Source organism: Nicotiana tabacum, chromosome 4 (assembly GCF_000715075.1).
Source record: "Nicotiana tabacum cultivar K326 chromosome 4, ASM71507v2, whole genome shotgun sequence".
Classification (NCBI taxonomy): domain Eukaryota; kingdom Viridiplantae; phylum Streptophyta; class Magnoliopsida; order Solanales; family Solanaceae; genus Nicotiana; species Nicotiana tabacum.
Window position 1 is genome coordinate 127,434,638 of NC_134083.1, and position 22,730 is coordinate 127,457,367.

Sequence of the window (22,730 nt, forward strand, 5' to 3'; positions counted from 1 at the left end):
GAAAGAATTATCCCAATGTATAGTAAGCAAAGTGAAAGAATTATTTTGATGATTCAAGAATGAATGTGGTATAGGAAGAATGTGTCAAAATGTTTGAGATAGAAAACTATTGTATCAATATGAAGAAATGTCTGCGCTAAAAAAATGAGTCATCATTTAATAAGGAACTAAGACCATCTTTAAAGTCATGGTCTTGAAATACAAATTGTGTGAGTCAAGCTCATATGACTACAAGGCCTAAGTTTCTCAAAGAATAGGTGATTCGAAAAGGTGCTCACACAAATTGTTCTTTAATTGTGTCAATTAAAGAACAATTTACATATAAAGTGATTCGAAAAGGTGCTCACACAATTGTAAGACAAAGACAAAATTATTTATTTTATTTTTTGAAAGATGGCATATTTTCATTTTTATGTATATCTGATTTAACTAAGCGGATGTATATCAATCACAAACCACATTTTGAATGAATTCAACAGCCAAACATATATGCACAAATTTTATGAGCTCGCGTAACATATAATATTATGGATTAATCCGATTATTAACTAGATACAATTCTGTAAGCGTTTCACAAATAGATAATATTAAAGCAAGAAAGCAAATATAATATCAATCTACGACTTTACTATGATTTGCATTTGAATACATCCAAGAACGGGAAGTACGAAGCGGGGTTTCGACAGGGATATCAAGTCGACCCGGGCATCATCTTTCAAATGCGACTTATTATGAATGTACCTCGCAAAAGAGAAGAAAATTTTTTAGTAAGATAATATAATGTAAAACAAAATTAAATATTACTAATTTAATAATGATTTTCTTTGAAAATACTTTTGTAAAAGATTGTTTCCTTTTGAAAATAATTTAAAATATTTTTTTGGAAATTGTTTTAAAAAAATGATTTAAAAATATTTTTGGAGTCTTAGACGGCGTATGTCGTATAGCAATAAGACATTAGTATGCGAATACCGACTTGGTTGTAACTCCGGCGAGCAACCGTTTTGTACGGATATTCACATTCTCGTATTTTGTTTTTCTTTAGCTTTCGTCATCTCATAAATATGTTTTTTTGTTCCGGATCTTAGAGACGGTGTAGTATCTCGTCCTTTATCAATCAAAAATCATCACAAGGCCTCATAAATTTTATTCTCACCAGCCTTAATATGGCATTTTACTCAAATAACAACGACACCAACATTGGAAAGCAATCTGTCAAGACAATGTTGCAACAGTAAAAACCAATAACAAAAATTCTATTTTATAGTAGCCGGTCCAACGTAGTAAACGATGATTCCTCACAAGAACCATATCATATCACCTTATCAAAGAAACAACTAGCTGCTGCAAAATCATACGGATCAGTGATAATAGAAAAGCTAAAATCACGTATAACATTAAACTTATGGGCCAAATAACATCACAAAGAATCGGAACCTCAAACCAGCGCTTAAAATCACCATAGACTAGTTTTCAAGCTTGTATCAATGTCAAAGAACACAAGGCAATCAAAAGCCACCGGAGATAGAGGTTCGGCTATAATCAAGCGATCACCGGAAATGGCATAAATAGTGGAGTAGCGAGGAGTCGCCGGAAATCGTACAATTGCCGGAAAATTCAAGAACCCGGCCAGATCTTCTCAGATCTAAGCTCCACCCATAAAATTGATACACATATTTCAACTACTAAGGGGTTTAATGCCAGCTCAGATGCCAGCTAAGATGTCATGTAGGCCAGCAGTTAGGGTTAGCATGCAATTGTTGCCGAAAATTCAAAATCAATACTGGCGGGAAAGTTAGTTAATTGCATTTTCAGCTATTTTGCTCTTTCTTTGAATTTCTTGTAATAGATATATAAATAGGAGAATTGTAAGTGGGAAACACATGTTTTGAATGCTAAGGATTTTCTGATTTCCTCTCTTATTCCTTGTTTCCTCTCTTCTTCTTCCTTTCCTTCTTCTCTTTTCACTCCAGTTACTATTATATTGGTCCATACCTATAATTTGGTATCAATTGGTATCAGAGCTCGTAAACAATGGGACCGAGTAGAGCTATCGATGTGGTGATAGGAACTCAACCCAATGACTTGCAGGAGCAATATGAAGATCTGGCAGCACAACAGCTAGATCTCATGGAAGAATTGGCTCAGATGCAGCAGGAATTTAGAGCTGACATGGCCAAACGACATGCTGAGTTGCTTCAGATGGTAAGTCCTCTCAAAAACTCGTTTGATGGTTGGAAATTGAATCAGCAATCGAAGGACAGTGCATCTACTTCGACTGCTACGGATAAGGTGCTCCAATAAGGGCAAGGCATCTTAGGTCCCAATCCTTATTGTGTTAACACAAATCGAAGCCATAACTTTCTTTTCCCTCGTTTTAATGGGAAAAATTTGAAAAGTTGGTTGTATCGGATTGAACAATACTATTATGTTGATAATACTCCTCCCAATCAAAGAGAGAGTTTAGTTGCAATGAACTTGGATAATGAGGCCCTAGAATGGCACCAGTCTTATATAAAATGTTATGAATCACCTGAACTGCCTAACTGGATGAATACTTAGCTACCTTGGTTGAAACATTTAGTGAGGAGTTTTCTGATCCAATGTTAGAGCTCAAACAATTGAGACATACTGGTTCAGTTAAGGAATTTCAGTTTGCTTTTGCTCGACTCTTAGCTCAATGCGATTTGTCTGTGAGCCAAGCTATCTCTTGTTTCCTAGGAGGACTCAAGGATGGATTAGTGAATCCTGTGAAGATGCATGAACCTCAGACTCTATCTAAAACATATAGGCTAGCTAGGTTAGCAGAGGCTACTTTGGCTGCTAATGCTCGAGCACAAAGGTCCAATTCTGGTGGACATTCTTCCTTTGCCATAAGGTGACCTACCTATGATTCTTCACCAGCCAGACCACACCTTACCAGTCCTGCTCCAACAACTAAGCTAGCTTTACCTGCTCCCCGAGCTTCAGTTGTTCCTAAGAATAGGAGGACAATCTCTCCTGCTGAAATGCAAGCTAAGAGAGCACAGGGCTTATGTTACTTCTGTGATGAGAAATATTCACCTAGCCATAAATGTGCACTTCCAAAGCAATTGTTTGTATTGGATTTGGATTATGGAGATGATGAATGCTCAGAGGAAGCAACACCAAAGGCAGAAGGTGATGCTACTAATGAAGACTGGTCTGTTGCTAAAAGTGATCCTCCTATGATTTCTTTATGTGCAATGAGTGGAATACAGGGTGCCCAAACCATACATGTGACTGGGTACAGTAACAAAAGGCCATTACAAATTCTTTTGGATGGGGAAAGTACTCACAACTTTATAGATTGTAAATCTTCTAAGAGACTTAGTTGCCAGATCTCTCCTACTAAGGTTGGATATGTTAGTTTTGGTAACAATTCTATGGAGGCTACCTCTGGAGTAGTAAGGAATTTCCAATGGATGTTACCTGGTACATCTTACTCTTCAGACCTTATAGTCTTTCCAGTTGGAAAGTATGATTTAGTTTTGGGAGCCTTGTGGATGAAGACACTGGGACCAGTCACCAAGGACTACACTGACTTAACTATGTCCTTTACTTATCAAGGCAAGTTCCACCTGCTGAAGGGTGTCTATGAAGAATGCAAATTTTTTAGCACCAAGGCTATTAGCAAAATGAATGGAGAGCAGGTTCAGCTCTTTGTGCTACAAGTCTTAGTTGTTGAACCTAAGCCAACAACAGATGATCAGCTTAATGCATTACATTTGTCCAAGGAAATCCATGTTCCTGCTATTATTGATGACCTTCTCAACCAGTACCAACAGGTGTTTGCAGAGCCAATAACTTTACCTTCACAGAAAGGCACATTTGATCATAGTATTCCCTTACAGCCTGGGTCTAAACCTATCAACATTAGACCTTACAGGTACTCTTCTCTGAAGAAAGACATTATTGAGAAACTGGTTAAAGACATGTTGCAGCAAGGTGTGATCCAGTATAGTTACAGTCCTTTTGCATCCCAGTGGTGTTAGTGGGCAAGAAGGATGGAACCTAGAGGTTATGTGTGGATTACAAGGAATTGAATCAATGCACTGTCAAGGATAAGCTCCCTATTCCTATTATAGATGATCTATTAGATGAGTTAGCAGGAGCCGTGATATTTTTCAAAATTGACCTTCGATCAGGCTATCATCAAATAAGAATGGTACTAGCTGACATACCTAAAACAGCCTTCAAAACTCACATTGGCCATTATGAGTATTTGGTTATGCCATTGGGCTTAACCAATGCTCCTTCTACTTTCCAGTGTCTCATGAACCACTTATTCCAGCAATTTTTGAGAAAATTTATTTTAGTTTTCTTTGATGACATCTTAATATATAGTAAGATTTTACAGGACCATGCTTCTCATTTACAGCATGTGTTTGATATCATGGTTCATAACAGTTTATTAGCCAAACATTCTAAGTGTGTTTTTGGAGTATCTAAAGTGGAGTATCTGGGCAACTTCATATCTAATGAAGGGGTTTCTATAGATCCTAAGAAGATCACTATATTTTAACAATGGCCTACTCCTACTACAATCAAATAACTAAGGGGCTTCCTAGGGCATGCAGGTTATTACATGAAGTTCATTAAAGGTTATGATCTTATTAGTCGACCATTAACTGAGCTCTTAAGGAAGGATAATTTCAAGTGGTCTGTAGCTGCTGCTCAAGCCTTTGATGCACTAAAGTTGGCCCTCACAACTGCACCTGTCTTAGCTTTGCCTGATTATTCTATTCCCTTTGTGGTTGAGACAGATGCTAGTCGTACTGGCATTGGAGTTATTTTGATACAGCTTGGTCATCCTATAGCCTTCATGAGTAAGGGATTGGTTCCCAGACATATTTCCCTATCTGTTTATGAAAGAGAACTGCTTGCTTTAGTTTTTGTTGTCACTAAATGGTCTCATTAGTTGCTTGGCCAGCACTTTATTGTGAAGACTGATCAAAAGGCCTTGAAGTACTTACTGGAGCATAAGTTACACACTAATTCACAACTTAGATGGTTTGCTAAGTTACTTCCTTTTGATTTCTAAATCCAGTACAAAAAGGGGAAGGAGAATGTTGCTGCAGATTCACTCTCAAGGGTGGATGGTGCTGAATTGATGGCCTCGATGGTATTATCTGTTCAGGCTGACTTATGGCAAGCTATTTCAGATAGCTGGGAAACTGACCCTGAGCTTAAGGCTCTCATTGCATCTCTAGCACAGACACCTAAAAAATACTTTACTTGGATCAATGCTCAACTAAGGAGAAAAGGGAAGCTTGTGGTGGGGCATGATGAAATCCTACGGAAGAAGATCTTAACTTTATGGTACTCCACTCCTTCTGGGGGCCATTCTGGTGTTTATGCTACTACCAGGAAGGTGATGGCCTACTTTTATTGGAAGGGGATTAGAAATGACATTGGATTTTGTACATAGCTGTGATACTTGCCAAAGGAACAAATAGGACACTTCTGCCTATCCGAGGTTCCTACAACCATTGCCCATACCTGCTACACCTTGGACTGACATTAATATGGACTTCATAGAGGGATTACCTAAGTCTAGAGGTAAAACTGTCATTTGGGTAATTGTTGTCGGGGTCACCAAGTATGGACATTTTGTTGCCCTTGCTCACCCTTACACTGCCCAAACTCTTGCACCTGTTTTCATGGACACCATCTCTAAACTTTATGGTTTTCTAACTTCTATCACAAGTGACAGGGATCCTATCTTCATCAGTTCCTTTTGGAAGGCATTTTTATCAGTTCAAGGAGGCACCCTACAGACTTCAACAGCCTATCATCCACAGACTGATGGTCAAAGTGAGGTGCTCAATATGTGTTTGGAAACCTACTTAAGATGTTTTTGCACTGATTCTCCTACAGATTAGTTCTCCTTCTTGTCCTTAGCTGAATGGTGGTACAATTCCACCCCTCACTCTGCTATTCAAACCACTCCTTTTGAACTCTTATATGGATATCCTTCTCCTTTACATTTACCTTACCTCCCTGGTGATTCCTCCATTGATGCTGTTGAAGAAATTCTGCTGGTCAGGGAATTTAAACTTCAACTAGCCAAATTTCATTTAGGCAGAGCTCAAATAAGGACGCAAGCACAGGATAATAGTCATAGATCTGATCGAGAATTTAAGGTGGGCAATTGGGTATTTGTTAAACTCCAGTCTTATAGACAATCCACACTTTTCATATCTCCCTATCACAAGTTGACATCCAAATATTTTGGTCCATATCCTATTGTAGAAAAGGTGGGGTTTGTTGCCTATAAACTTCTCTTCCCTGCTAAGGTCCAACTTCACCCTAAGTTTCATATTTCTCAACTCAAGTTCTACTATGCCCTGCCTTCCACTATTGTTCATCCTCCTGTTTTGGACTTGGCTAGTCCTTTATGCCCTTCTCCTGAAGCAGTATTAGCAAGGTGACTTATAAAGAAGGGAAACAAGGTTGTTGCCCAATGTTTGATCAAATGGAAGGATTTAGATGTAGCTCAAGCTACTTGGGAGTTTGCTTAAAATTTGCGTACCAGGTTTTCACAATTTACCCTTGAGGACACATCGAAGGAGTATTGATACATATATTTCAGCTACTAAGGGGTTTAATGCCAGCTCAGATGTCAGCTAAGATGCCATTTAGGTCAGCAGTTAGGCTTACCATGCAATTATTGCCGAAAATTCAAAATCAATAATAGCGGGAAAGTTAGTTAATTGCATTTTCAGCTATTTTGCTCTTCCTTTGAATTTCATTTGAATTCCTTGTAATAGATATATAAATAGAAGAATTGTAAGTGGAAAATATATGTTTTGAATGCTAAGGATTTCCTTATTTCCTCTCTCATTCCCTGCTTCCTCTCTTCTTCTTCCTTTCCTTCTTCTCTTTTCACTCCAATTACTGTTCTATCGGTCGATACTTATAATTTGGTATTAAAAAAACCAATTTTTTTTAATATTAATAAAGAAGGTCACCGGTGACGGCATCACTACCACAACAGCTTCCAGAATGACACCAAACGGCGAGCGCAAGGAGTCGCCAGAAAATCGCGATTCCAAATACATCTGAGACCCACGACGTATTTTGGCCACTTGCTACTGCTTGTCGCTGTTTTCAGTGAGCTCATCGGTGATTCTAGTAGAAATTTGATGGGGTAGCGAAGGGAAGAAAGAGGGGAAGGGCGAAGCGGGAGATGAGAGCAGAGGTAGGGAAAAACAGTCATCGGTGGCTGCTGACTCGCCGGATTCTGGCATTTGGCAAAGAGAAATGGGGTTTGATATATGGTGAGGGAGGTAGATGCCATTTCCAAGCCATCACCGGTGGCTAAATCCGGTATCTAGAATGGAGAGCTTAGGGGTTGTGCGGCCGGTATTTCTCAAGTTTGAGAGCGAAAGATTGAAATGAAAATTAGGGTTTCAGCCCCTTAAAGTATTTGATGGTCCCCAAAAATGTGTTGTGTGTAGTGTATTATTTATAGTGTGTATGGGTGGGAGACTTAGGAATTAAGATTTGAGAGTAAAATAAAATAAGTGGGTCTTTACCCATTGAATAAAATATCACATCAATATGACTTGTCACATAAATGTGACTTATCACATCGCATGTCAGGTCATGTCAAATGTCACATCAAATGCGTCGTCGCATCGGACATTGACGGGATATTAAATTTCATATTTAAAATTAATCCTACCGGCTTCCATATAATGGCTAGACAATACTATAAATTAGAAAATGATTTTTTAATTAAAAACCTTGTAATATTTATTTCAAAATGTAACTACTACAATTGTGTCGTAGTAATTATTATCTTATTTTTGAAAATATAGTAAATTGATAGAATATCCTAATATTTGAAAAATAGGACAATTATCAATAAATTATTTTAATTATTAAAAAATGCACAAAAGTAGTAGTATTTAACTAATTGAAATAAAATTATAAAAATTCCTATATTTTGTGAAAATAGGAGTAATTATCAATGGATTGCATTAAAGCCAAATAATGTGCAAAAATTATATTTTTGTCATTTATTTACTAGGAAGCCTACAAAAGTTAATTTTAAAATACGGAGGGTAAAAATTGAGTGTCAACAATTACCTCTTCCATTGTTGATTTATCCTAATTTGAAGTCATTGTTACATGTTATTCCTCCATTGTTGAACTATCATTATTTGAAGTCATTGTTACATATTATCTCTTCCATTGTTGATTATCCTTATTTGAAGTCATCGTTACATGTTATCTCTTCCATTGTGAGTTATTCTGATTTAATATTGTGGTTATACATTATCTCTCTCATTGTTGAGTTATTGTTGTTGAAGTTGTGAAAGTCATTATCACATTGAGTCGAAATTGTTAATTGTTGGGGTTATCCTTCTTGTTGAGAGATTTACTTTCATTGTTATTGTTGATATTTTTGTACATATTATGGTTGAGCCATGGGCTATTATTGTGAAACTATTTATATTATTAATTGTTGGCAAGTTGTGGCATATGGGCACTTGTGGTGCGAGTTATTATTGTGATGTGATATTGATGCTTGTGATATGAAATTGATGAGCATGTGGCGGTATAAGGATAGGGGTTAATGTGCATGTGACGGCATAATGTGGGACTTATGTACGTGCTGCTTGTAAGGGGATTACTTGATGCCACGCGGCGTCATATGGTGGGATAAAGTGCGTGTAGCTATTTCGGGAAAAAATATTTCCAAAACCATTTAAATGTAAGGCTCACGCGGCGATATAAGAAAATATTGTGATTTAAATTGAAAGATGTGAGTACGAGATGGCACCTCGTTTGTTATTCTTGTTGTATACAAGGCAGTACCTCGGTTGTGATTCTTGTGGTACACGAAGCGGTACCTCGGTTGTGATTCCTGTTGTTTATCTCATGTTGTACGCGTTATTGGTGAAACACTTCTTGTTGCTTTTATTCTTCCTTGACTTATCGGTTTGGATATGTATTTGAGTGTGGTGGTTCTCTTTAATTGTTTCCTTTATGTTATCTATGTGCTTACAATTCTGGCGTGAGTCTATGTTATTAACTTGTTTCGTATCAGTTATTTCTTCGCCTACCTTTAATTCTCGTTATTATGTTTTCATTCTGCTATTTATATTCTAGTAGGTGTCTTGGCCTGGCCTCATCACTACTCTACCGAGGTTAGACTTAATACTTACTGGGTACCATTATAGTGTACTTATACTATATTTCTGCACATCGTTATGTGCAGATCTAGGTACGTCTGCTCGTTTTGGATGCTAGTGATTGGTGGTAGCTGATTTCCCGAAGACTTCAAGGTATACCTGCTCGGCATCCGCAGGCCTCAGAGTGACCATCCCTTATTTTTCTTTTTTGTTGTATTTCGCATTCAGACAGTATTGTAGTAGACATTCTAGTTATTCTGTAGAGCTTATGACTCAATCTCACCGAGTTTTGAGAGCATTGTAGTTTTGTTTCAGTTATAGAGATATTTATGAGAAATGTTAGTTTATATCATGTCTTAGCTTTTATTTTTGTCATAATATCTCATTTGTTAGGCTTATATAGTCTTAGAGACAAGGTGACATCACGACACCCTAAGGAGGAAAATTGGGATCGTGACAAGTTAGTATCAGAGCTCTAGGTTTATAGGTGTTACAATTCATAAGCAGGTTTAGAAGAGTCTTACGAATCGGTTCGGAGACGTCTGTACTTATCTTCGAGAGGCTACAGAACTGTTAGGAAAACTCCACTTCTTTGATTCCTTGTCATGCAAATTGGTTGACTTCAAAATTTAAATCTTTGACTCCTTATGCTCTCACAGATGGTGAGGACACGCACTGTTGGATCCGACGATCAGACACCCACGCCCCTTGCTAGATCCATAAGAGGATAGGGCCGGGACAGAGGCCGATGAGGGGCACGTGGTGCAATTAGAGCACCTGCCTGAGTTGTGACAGAGGAGCCACCAGTAGCTCCAGTTGCGGAACAGGCACTCGAGGCTCCTATTGCCACCCCTACACTTCAGGAGACCCTCGCACATTTCTTGAGCATGTTCGGTACGCTAGCTCAGGCGAGGTTGATTCAACTTGCACCAGCCAAATCTCAGGATCAGGGACGAGCTCAGATTCTCATGGCTAGTACTCCAGTGCAGCGGGTCCATGCTGATCAGGTCCCCATGGTTATGCCAATGCAACTTGTTGTTCCGGTTAAGCCCGAGGTAAGGGCAGGGGTACCTAAGGAGGAGGAGCTTAGACTTGAGAGGTTCAAGAAGTATCACCTTCCTGCCTTCAGTGTCTTAGCTTCAGAGCATGCTCAAGATTTTCTAGAGATGTTCCATCGTATTCTCTGCACCATGGGTATTGTGGAAACGAGCGGAGTTACTTTCACTACATTTCAATTGTCGGGAGCAGCATATCAGTGGTGGCAGGTTTATAAGGAAGGTAGCCCAGCCGATGCAACTTCACTTACATGGACTCGATTTTCAGAGAAGTTCTTGAGAGGGAGAGTTCCCCAAACCCTTCGAGATGCATGGCGCGTGGAGTTTGATCAGCTACGCTAGGTTACTATGTCTGTGTCAGAGTATGCTGTCACCTTCAATGATTTGTCCAGACATGCACCTACTTTAGTTTCTACAGTTAGGGAGCGAATCTGCCGATTCATCGAGGGGCTCAACGATGGTATTAGGTTCAACATGGCTAGAGAGTTTGAGATAGATACCCCATATCAGCAGGTGGTAGAGATTGCACGAAGGTTGGAGGGTATGCAGGGCCGTGAGAGAGAGGACAGGGAGGCCAAAAGGCCTCGAGGTACGGGAGGATTTAGTGGTGGCCACGCTATAGTTACAGCCCGTCATGGCAGATGCTATGTGAGTCGTCCAGTTCATTCAGCACTTCCAGCTTCTAGTGGTACTCCGGCTATCTCGGGGTCTCAAGTTGCGCATTTTGCTTAGCCATTTTCTAGTGCGCCTCCTGCACGTGGTACCTTCAACGGTCAGTCCAACCGACCAAGCCTGAGGTAGTACCAGCAGCCACACCCACTGAGAGCTTATTTTGAGTGAGGTGATACCCGTTATATGGTTAGAGACTGCCCCAAACTCAGGAAGGGTGCACCTCCACAGACTCCTCAGGCTCCCCGAATTCAGTCAAGTCCACAAACTTCACAGGCCATGGTTATTGCTCGAGTTGCCACTCCACCCGCATAGCCTGCTAGGGGTGGGGAACGAGCGGGTAGAGGTCGCCCTAGAAGGGGAGGCCGGGATAGATTCTATGCTTTTTCGGGTAGGACAGAGGCAGTCATTAAAGATATGGTTCCGGTTTGCCATAAAGATGCAAAGGTCTTATTTGATTCACAATCCACTTATTCATGTGTTTCATCTTACTTTGCTCTGTATTTGGTTATATCTTGTGACTCTTTGAGTCCTCCTATTTATGTGTCCACGTATATGGGAGATTTTATTATTGTGGATCATGTGTGTCGGTCATGTTTAGTTGTTATTGGTGGTTTTGAGACCAGAGTTGATCTATTATTACTCAGTATGGTAGAATTTGATGTGATCTTGGGTATGGACTGGTTTTCATCCTATCATGCTATTCTAGATTATCACGCCAAGACTGTGGCATTGGCTATGCCAGGTTTTCCATGGTTAGAGTGGAGGGGTGTATTGGATTATATTCCGAGCAGGGTTGTGTCATTTCTAAAGTCTCAGTGGATGGTTAAGAAGGGGTGTGATGCATATCTAGATGTCAATGCTGATACTCCTACCATTGAGTCAGTTTCGGTAGTGAGAGACTTTCCAGATGTATTTTCAGCAGATCTATCGGGCATGCCACCTGATAGAGATATCGATTTTGGTATTGACTTGTTGCCAGGCACTCAGCCCATTTCTATTCCACTATATCGTATAGCCCCAGCGTAGTTGAAGGAGTTAAAAGAGCAATTACAAGAGTTGCTTGATAAGGGTTTCATTCGGCCTAGTGTGTCGCCTTGGAGTGCTCCAGATTTGTTTGTGAAGAAGAAGGATGGTTTTGTGCGCATGTGTATTGATTATCGGCAGTTGAACAAGGTTACAGTGAAGAACAAGTATTCATTGTCGTGCATTGATGACTTATTTGATCAGCTACAAGGTGCTAGAGTGTTCTCAAAGATTGATTTACGATAAGGGTAGCATCATATGAAGATTCAGGATCCAATTATTCCTAAAACTGCCTTTAACACTCGGTATGGTCACTACAAGTTCCTTTTAATGTCATTTGGGCTGACCAATGCCCCAGCAATATTTATGCACCTAATGAACAGTGTATTCCGACCATATCTCGATTCATTCGTCAGTATGTTTATTGATGACATCTTGTTGTACTCTCGCAGCCGGGAAGATCATGAGCAGCACCTGAGGATCGTGCCTCAGACCTTGAGAGAGAAGAAGTTATATGCAATATTCTCAAAGTGTGATTTCTGGCTTGATTCGGTGGCGTTTTTGGGTCATTTGGTGTCGTGTAAGGGGATCAAGGTAGATCTGAAGAAGATTAAAGCAGTTCAAAGTTGGCCCAGACCATCTTCAACTACTCAGATCCGGAGTTTCCTTGGTTTGGCCGGGTATTATCGTTGTTTCATAGAGGGTTTCTCATCCATTGTCGTACCTATGACCAAGTTAACCTAGAAGAGTACTCCTTTCAGATGGTCCGAAGAATGTGAGGCGAGCTTTCAAAAGCTCAAGACTGCTTCTATTACAACCCCAGTGTTGGTGTTGCCTACGGGTTCGGGGTCTTATACTGTGTATTGTGATGCTCACGTGTTGGGCTTGGTGCGGTATTAATGCAAGACGGTAGGGTGATTGCCTACGCGTCTCGGCAGTTGAAGACCTATGAGAAGAATTATCCAGTCTACGACTATGAATTGGCATCTATTGTCCATCCATTGAAGATCTAGCGGCATTATCTGTACGGTGTCCCGTGTGAGGTCTATACCGACCATCGGAGTCTACAACATCTGTTCAAACAGAAATATCTTAACTTGCGGCAGCGGAGATGGTTAGAGTTGCTTGAAGACTATGATATCACTATTCTATATCATCCTGGGAAGGCCAATGTGGTGGTTGATGCCTTGAGTCAAAAGGCGGAGAGCTTGGGCAGTTTAGCATATCTACCGACAGTAGAGATGCCACTAGCCATGGATGTTCGGGCCTTGGCCAACCAGTTTGTTAGATTGGATGTTTTGGAGCCCAATAGAGTTCTTGCTTGCATGGTTTCTTTGTCTTCTTTATATGATCGCATCAGAGAGTGTTAGTATGATGACGCCCATTTGCTTATCGTCAAGGACACGGTACAGCACGTCGATGCCAAGGAGGTTTTTATTGTAGATGACGGGGGGTTGCGGATGCAGGGCCGATTATATGTGCCCAATATGGACGGGTTGCGTGAGATGATCCTTGAGAAGGCCCACAGTTTGCGGTATTCAATTCATCCGGGTGCCGCTAAGATATATGAGGATCTGAGACATCACTATTGGTGAAGGAGAATGAAGAAAGACATAGTGGAGTATGTAGCTCGCTTCCTAAATTGTCAGCAACTGAAGTATGAGCATCAAAGGCCATGTGGTTTGCTATAGAGACTTGAGATTCCCGAGTAGAAGTGGGATCTGTCACCATGGATTTCGTTATTGGGCTCCCATGGACTCGGAAGAAATTTAACGTTGTTTGGGTGATTGTGGATAGGTTAACCAAGTCGGCCCATTTCATTTTGGTAGTGACTACCTATTCTTGAGAGTAGCTGGCTTAGATCTATATCCGCGAGATTGTCTAGCTTCATGGCATGCCGGTATCCATCATCTTGACTGGGGCACAGTGTGTACATCACATTTTTGGAGAGCTATGCAGCGTAAGTTAGGCACACAGGTTGTGTTGAGTACATCATTTCACCCCCATACAGACAGACAGTCCGAGTGCACCATTCAGATATTAAAGGATATGCTTTGTGCATGTATTATGGATTTCGGGGGTTTTGGGATCAGTTTTTGCCACTTGTAGAGTTTGCCTACAACAACAGCTACCAATCGAGTATTTATATGGCTCCTTACGAAGCCCTATATCAGATATGGTGTCGTTCTCCAGTTAGTTGGTTTGAGCCGGGAGAGACTAAGTGTTTGGGCACGGATTTGGTTCGGGATGCATTGGAGAAATTCAAGTTGATTCAGGATCGGCTTCGTACAGCCTAGTCTAGATAGAATAGTTATGCCGATCTGAGAGTTTGTGATATTGCATTCATGGTTGGAGAGAAGGTTTTGCTCTGGGTTTCACCCATGAAGGGTGTGATGAGGTTCGGGAAGAAGGGCAAGTTGAGCCCTAGGTATATCGGACATTTTGAGATCTTTTAGAGGATTGGTGAGGTGGCCTACAAGCTTTCATTGCTACCTAGCTTATCTGTGGTCCATCCGGTGTTCCATGTTTCTATGCTACAGAAGCATTATGGTGATCTGTCTCATGTGTTAGACTTCAGCACAATCCAATTGAATAAGGATTTGACTTATATTGAGGAGCCGGTGGCTATCTTGAACAGACAGGTCCAGAAGTTGAGATCAAAGAACATTGATTCAGTGAAGGTTCAGTAGAGCGGTCATCTGGTCGAGGAGGCGACATGGGAGACCGAGCACGACATGCGTAGTCATTATCCTCTTTTATTCATCTCTTCGGGTATGTCCTTATTCAAGTTCGAGGATGAACGTTTGTTTTAAGAGGGGAGAATGTAACGACCCGGCCGGTATGTTTTGTGTAATTGCACCTTGTTTCCCCTTTTGATACTTCACACATGTGTGTTTATGGTTTTATGACTTACGTGGTTGATTAGTTTCGTTCCAGAAAGATTTCGGGTTGATTTGGACCCTTTGATTCATGACTTAGAAGGTTAAGTTAGAAATGTTGACCAAACTTTGACTTTTGTGAAAATGACCCCAAAATGGTATTTTGATGGTTCTAATAGCTTTGTATCGTGATTTTGGACTTGCGCGTACGCCCTGAATCGAATTCAGAAGTCCGTAGGTTGATTTGTATTGCTTTGCCGAAATTTGGCAATTTGAAGTTGATAAGTTTTACCGTAGGTTGACTTTTACCTATCGAGTTCGAAATTTGATTTTGGGACTTAGAATAGGTCTGTTATGCTATTTAGAACTTGTCTGCAAAATTTGGTACCGTTTGGATTTGATAGGATTCAGATGTTTAGTTGCGATTCTAGAGATTCTTGAAATTTACGATGAAATTCATGCATTTTAGTGCTCAATTCGTAGTTCTTGATGTTATATTTTGTGTTTTTATCACGCGAGCGAGTTTGTATGGTGGTTTTAGACTTGTGTGAATGTTTAGTTTAGAGCCTCGGGGGCTCGGATGAGTTTCAGACATGTTTCAGAATGAATTGAACTAAAACTGAATCGTTGGTGTTGCTGGTGCTCTATTATCGCAATTGCAAGCACCAGCCTTGCAATTATGAAGGTGACTGTGGGGGCTCTGATGTCGCAATTGTGACTGACCCCTTCGCAATTCCCAAGTCAGCAGGCATGAGGTTTGGGTCGCTTTTGCGAACAATTGTTTGCTTTTGCGAAGGAGTCCACCTTCGCAATTGCGAAGCCCTTGTCGCAATTGCGATAACTATTAAGGTTGTTAGTATTCATAAATGCAATCTCTGGTCCACAATTGCAAGGTTTTGCAAATACGAACCATGTGTCGCAAATGCGACATCTGCAGCTGGACAATAGGGCTGGGAGACGGGAATTTTCAACATATTCTCTCATTTTAGACCCCTAGACTCGGTAGGAGGCGATTTGGAGAGGGGGTGTTCAACTACAAATAGTGGGTAAGTGATTCTAATCCATTTATATTTATATTTCATCAATATCTCTTAGATTTAACATCAAAAATCATGTGAATCAAGGTGAAAATTTGTGAAACTTTGTCAAGTTTTTGAAAAATAAGAATTTGAGTTTTGAGAGTCGATTTGGACTCGGATTTTAACACTAATCACATATATGAACTCGTGGGGGTTATGGGTAGTCGAAATCTACCCTTGGACCCGGAGCATGATACCAAAACAAGGCATATAATAGCCAATAGTCTACCTGGATCATGAATAACAAAGGTACACGCATATGTTCTTGTTACCCTACATATGCGTCACCCCCAATATATAGAAAACACCATAGTCTACGGGGAAATACCCTCAAGCCAAGTTTAGGCAAGATACTTACCTCGAACGAGCGAGAATCAATAATCTAAAAATCTTTTGCCTCTCAAATCAGCCTCCAAACGCGTCAAATCTAGCCAAAAACAACTCAATAACGTCAAACAGGGCTATAGGAATCAACTCCAAACAATAAAACCTTGTTCTTAATTTAATTTTCTAAAAGTTAACCCGGGCCCATATGGCCAAAACCTGAGTTAAGGGGTAGATCCCAACTACCTATAATCCCACGAGTCCAAATATGTGATTAGATTCTAAAACCAAGTCCAAATCGACTCTCAAATTCCCAATTTACACTCTCCAAAATTGTGGTTAAAACCCTCAAATTTCTCTTTCAAATCCCACAATCTATGTGTAATAATTCGTGGGAAAACAAGATATATTATCAAAATCAAGTGAAAATCACTTACCCTCTTGCCTTGTGTAAACATCCGCTTCAAATATCGTCCTTATCCAAGTTTAGGGTTCAAAATATGAGAGAATGGGCTAAAATACCGAAATATAACATTTAAGTGTTCTGCCCAGCAATACCCTTCGTGAACACGGGACATGCCTTATGTTCATGAGCACAAATAGTCACAGCCTCAAAAAGACCCTATGCGTACACGGTAGTCCCCTCGCGAACGCGATGCACAAATGCCCCAGGCCTTTGCAAACACTAAGACCAATTGCCACAACCATCGAAAACTCGATCCTAAGAATGCAAATGCGAAGAACAAATCTTAGCTTCCTCAAAATAACCCTCTGTGATCGTGAAGCATACAAGACACCAGTTGTAATCTGCAACATCAAACAAGCTCTGAATGCTCCGAGACTCACCCGAGCCACCTGGGACCCCATCAAATCATACCAACAAGTTTGTAAACACTATTCGGATCTATCCAAAGCCTCCAAACACATATGAAATAATCACATCCACGAATCGGCGTTCAAATCACAAATTAAACTTCTCTTATGTTCATAAGCTTTTAAGCTTCCAACCAAGCGTGTGATCCACGCCTAACCAACTCAGATCGCAACCACATGCTTGCACACAAGTTCCAATCGACCAAATGCACCTATTTTCACGACAAAAATTTCCCTCTGTAAGATGTCGTGATGACACCTAGTCTCTATGACTAGGTAAGCCTAATAATTTGCGGAATAACTGAATATAAATTGAACTCAAATCTCAACACACGAAATATAAACAAGAACTGTGATTCAATTAATTACTATTCCCAAAACCCAATAGAAATAAGTCACAAGCTTCTAAAAGAAATACTAAGTGTCTCTATACATCAGAGTCTAAAGAGAATAAGGAAAAATAGCATAATAAGGATAGAGGGGGACTCCAAGGTCTGCGGATGCTGGCAGATGTACCTTGAAGTCTCCACGTACAGGCTATCTCATTGGTATCTGGCCCGGTAAGAAGATCCTAGATCTGCACAAAAGGATGTGCAGAAGAGTAGCGTGAGTACACCATAATGGTACCCAGTAAGTGCCAAGCCTAACCTCGATAGAGTAGTGACGAGGTCAAGTCAGGGACCTACTGGAATAAAAAGGAAACAAGGCAGAAGATATACTAATAAAATGAAATAACTGAGAATTTGCACAATGAAAATTACAGAAAGGTACAACACAGCAAATAGAGGTAGATAACATGGGGCGTTCCCGAGGTACCGCCTCGTAGTCCCAAAAGTAAATACACAACAGGGGAGCTCATGTGGTACTGCCTCGTATTCCAAGAAGTAAATATGCAACAGGGACACTCCCGAGGTACCGCCTCATAGTAACAAAAGTAAATATGCAATAGGGGCGCTCCCAAGGTACCGCCTCGTAGTCCCAAAAGTAAATATGCAACAGGGGCGCTCCCGAGGTACCGCCTCGTAGTCCCAAAAGTAAGTACACAACTCATGACCTATGGAACAACAAATTTATTGCAAGGAATCATATAGTTAAAGACTGAATTCAAGATCAAGGATGCAGGTAATTCAACTAAGCATGTTGCACAAGTTGCAAGTAAGAATTAAGACACGTAGGCATGCGACATTACGCTAAACATGATGGCCACACAACCTAGAGCAACTCAGTTAAGGAATTAAAAGAAAACTACTCAGCAAGAACCAAATTTCTTTCAACATTTAACCCAAGTACACACTCATGACCTCGCGTACACGGCATTCACGTATTGCAAATATCATAATAGTAGCAAAACCTAAGGGGCGGTTACCCTACCCAAGGTTAGACAAGTCACTTACCTCAAATCTCGCTCAATCAGTCAATAAGAATGCCTTTCCCTCGACTTTCTGACTCCGAAACGGCCCAAATCTAGCCAGAACCAGTTACATACTATAAATACAACTACAATAAACTAATTTAAATAATAAATCTATGACTATAGAAAAGAATCAAAAAATCACCCCAAACCGTTGACTTGGGCCCACGTCTCGGAATCGGGTAAAATTCACAAAATATGAACACCCATTCGATATCGAGTTCACCTATACCAAAATTACCAAATTCCGACATCAACACGACCTTCAAATCCTCAAATCTTATTTTCAAATCTGTATGCCCAAATCCTCGAATTTCACCTCAAAAATACATAATCTATTCAAAATACTCAATGATAATTCAATATTATTGACTAGAAATGATCGTAAGTGACTTACCTCAAGTTTTCCTGTGAAATCCCTCTGAAAATTCGCCTCAACCCTGTTGGAAATGTCCAAAAATGCCAAAATCCTGCAACCCCTCCGATTTTATTCTACCCAGGGTTTTCGCATCTGCGGCTCACTTGGCCACATCTACGGTCGCATAGATGCAAGGATTGTCTCCGTTTCTGCGACATCTCATGCTTCTACGAACAAATGTCCACTTCTGCGGACTCGCTTATGCGAAGAAGTTGTCCGCTTCTGTGAAGCAGCTCGCCCCTCCGCATTCCGCTTCTGCAATAAACAAGCCGCTTTTGCGGCTTCGCAGATACAGCAAAAGCTCTGCACCTGCGTGTACTACCCAGCCCCTCTCCAGGCCGCTTCTGTGATGCCCATCTCGCTTCTGCAAGCTCACACCTACGAGCAAATTTTTGCAGGTGTGATTGCACTAGAAGGCAAAATTTTCCAGATTTTTTCCTAAGTCCAATTTTGATCCGTTAACCATCCAAAACTCAACCGAGGCCCCCGGGACCTCAACCATATATACCTACAAGTCCTAAAACATCATAGGAACTTAGTCGAGCCCCTAAATCACATCAACAATGCTAAAACATGAATTTTGCATCGATTTAAGTCTAATGAACTTTAAAACTTTAAACTTCTACATCCGTTGCCGAAACCTAACAAACCAAGTCCGATTGACCTCAAATTTTGCGCATATGTCATAATTGACATTACGGACTTACTCCAACTTCTGGAATCGAAATCTGACTCCGATATCAAAAAGTCCACTCCCGATTCGGGGATAATACTCTCAAAATGACCGACTGGGTTGTTACATCCTCCACCTCTTAAAATAAACGTTCATCCTCGAGCGAGTATAGATACATACCTGAAGTGGTAAATAGATGAGGATAACGGCTGCGCATATCATGCTCGGTCTCCCAGGTCGCCTCCTCGACGGGAAGACCTCTCCACTGCACCTTCACTGACTCGATGTTTTTTAACCTCAACTTTTGGACCTACCTATCCTAGATGGCCACCAGCTCCTCAACATAAGATAGATCCTCATCTAACTGGACTGAGCTGAAGTCTAACACATGAGATGGATTGTCGTGATACCTTCGTAGCATGGAAACATGGAACACTGGATGAACTATTGAGAGACTAGGTGGCAGTGCAAGTCTGTAAGCCACCTCTCCAACCCTCTCAAGAATCTCAAAAGGACCAATATACCTAGGGCTCAACATGCCCTTCTTTACGAACCTCATAGCACCCTTCATGGGTGAAACCCGGAGCAAGACCCACTCTCCAACCATGAATGCAACGTCGCGAACCTTCCGATCCACATAACTCTTTTTCCTGGACTTGGCTATACGAAGTAGATCCTAAATCAATTTAACCTTTTCCAAAGCATCCTGAACCAAGTATGTACCCAATAGCCTAGCCTCGCCCGACTCGAACCAACCCACTGGAGACCGGCACCGTCTACCATACAAAGCCTCATACGGGGCCATCTGAATGCTCTCCCGATAGCTGTTGTTGTAGTCAAACTCCGCAAGTGGCAAGAACAGATCCCAAGCACCCCCAAAATCCATCACACACGCACGGAGCATATCGTCCAATATCTGAATAGTGCACTCGGACTGTCCGTCCGTTTGAGGGTGAAATGATGTACTCAAATCCAATTGAATACCTAACTTACGTTGTACGGCCCTCCAGAACTATGATATAAACTTTTTACCTCGATCAGAGATGATAGATACCGGCACGCCATGAAGTTTGAGAATCTCGCGAATGTAAACCTGAGCCAGCTGCTCCGAAGAGTAAGTAGTAACCACAGGAATGAAATGAGCTGACTTGGTCAATCTATCCACAATCACCCAAACTGCATCGAACTTCCTCTGAGTCCGTGGGAGCCCAACAACGAAATCCATAGTGATCTACTCCCATTTCCACTCCAGAATCTCTAGCTTTTGAAGTAATTTCCCCGGTCGCTGATGATCATGCTTCACCTGCTGACAATTTTGACACCGAGCTGCATATTCCACTATGTCCTTCTTCATTCGCCTCCACCAATAGTGTTGCCTCAGGTCCTGATACATCTTCGTGGCACCTGGATGAATAAAGTACCGCGAACCATCTACCTTAGGCACACATAGCCTGCCATGCATCCGTAATACACCATCATCTCCAATAATGACTTCCTTGGCATCACTGTGATGAACCGTGTCCTTAAGGACAAGCAGATAGGGGTCATCATACTGACGCTCCCTGATACGATCATAAAGAGAAGAATGAGAAACCACACAAGCCAAAACTCTGCTCGGCTCAGAAATATCCAATCTGACAAACTGGTTGGCCAAGGTCTGAATATCCAAGGCTACAGGCCTCTCTCCTACTGGTAGATATGCTAAATTGCCCAAACTCTCTGCCTTGTGACTCAAGGCATCGACCACTACATTGGCCTTCTCGGGATGATAGAGAATGGTGATGTTATAATACTTAAGCAACTCCAACCATCTCTGCTGCCACAAGTTAAGATCCTTATGTTTAAACAGATGTTATAGACTCCGGTGATCAGTGAATACCTCACAAGGGACACCATACAAATAGTGCCGCTAGATCTTCAAGGCATGAGCAATAGTTGCTAACTCGAGGTCGTGGACAGGATAGTTCTTCTCATGTACCTTCAGCTGTCTAGACGCGTAGGCAATCACCCTAGCATCCTGCATCAATACTGCACCGAGACCAATGCGCGACACATTACAATACAATGTATAGGACCCTGAACCAGTAGGCAACACCAACATTTGGGCTGTAGTCAAAGAAGTCTTGAGCTTTTAAAAGCTCCCCTCACACTCCTCGGTCCACCTGAACGGAGCACCCTTCTGGGTCAATGTAGTCATAGGTGCAGCAATAGAGAGAAACCCTCTACAAATCGACGGTAATACCCCTCTAAGCCAAGAAAACTCCGGATCTCCGTAGCTGAGGACGGTCTGGGCCAACTCTGCACTACTTCAATCTTCTTCGGATCTACCTTTATCCCCTCACTCGATACTACATGACCGAAAAATGCCACTGAATCTAGATAGAATTCACACTTCGAAATTTTTGCATATAACATTTTTTCCTTCAAAGTCTGAAGCACAGTCCTCAGGTGCTTCTCTTGATCCTCCCGACTCCGGGAGTACACCAGAATGTCATCAATAAACATAATGATGAAAGAATCAAGATAGGGCTGAAATACACTGTTCATCAAGTGCATGAATGTTGTTGGGGCATTGGTCAACCCAAAAGACATCACAAGGAACTCGTAATGACCATACCAAGTCCTGAAAGCAGTATTCAGCATATCTGGCTCCCGAATATTTAACTGATGATAGCCTGAACGCAAGTCGATCTTTGAGAACACTCTAGCACCCTGAAGTTGATCAAATAGGTCATTAATACGTGGCAATGGATACCTGTTCTTCACTGTAACCTTGTTCAATTGGCGATAATCAATACACATTCACATAGAACCATCCTTCTTCTTTACAAACAAGACAGGAGCACCCCAAGGCGACATACTGGGCCAAATGAAGCCCTTATAGAGCAACTCTTGCAACTGTTCCTTTAACTCTGTCAACTCTGCTGGGGCCATACAATAAGGTGGAATAGAAATGGGCCGAGAGTCCGGTAACAAATCTATGCCAAAGTCGATATCTCTTTCGGGCGGCATGCCCGGAAGATCTGTCGGAAATACGTCTGGAAAATCCCTCACTATCGGAACAGACTCGACGGTAGGAGTATCAACACTAACATCCCTCACATAGGCCAGATACGCATCACACCCCTTCTCAACCATTCGCTGAGCCTTAAGAAATGA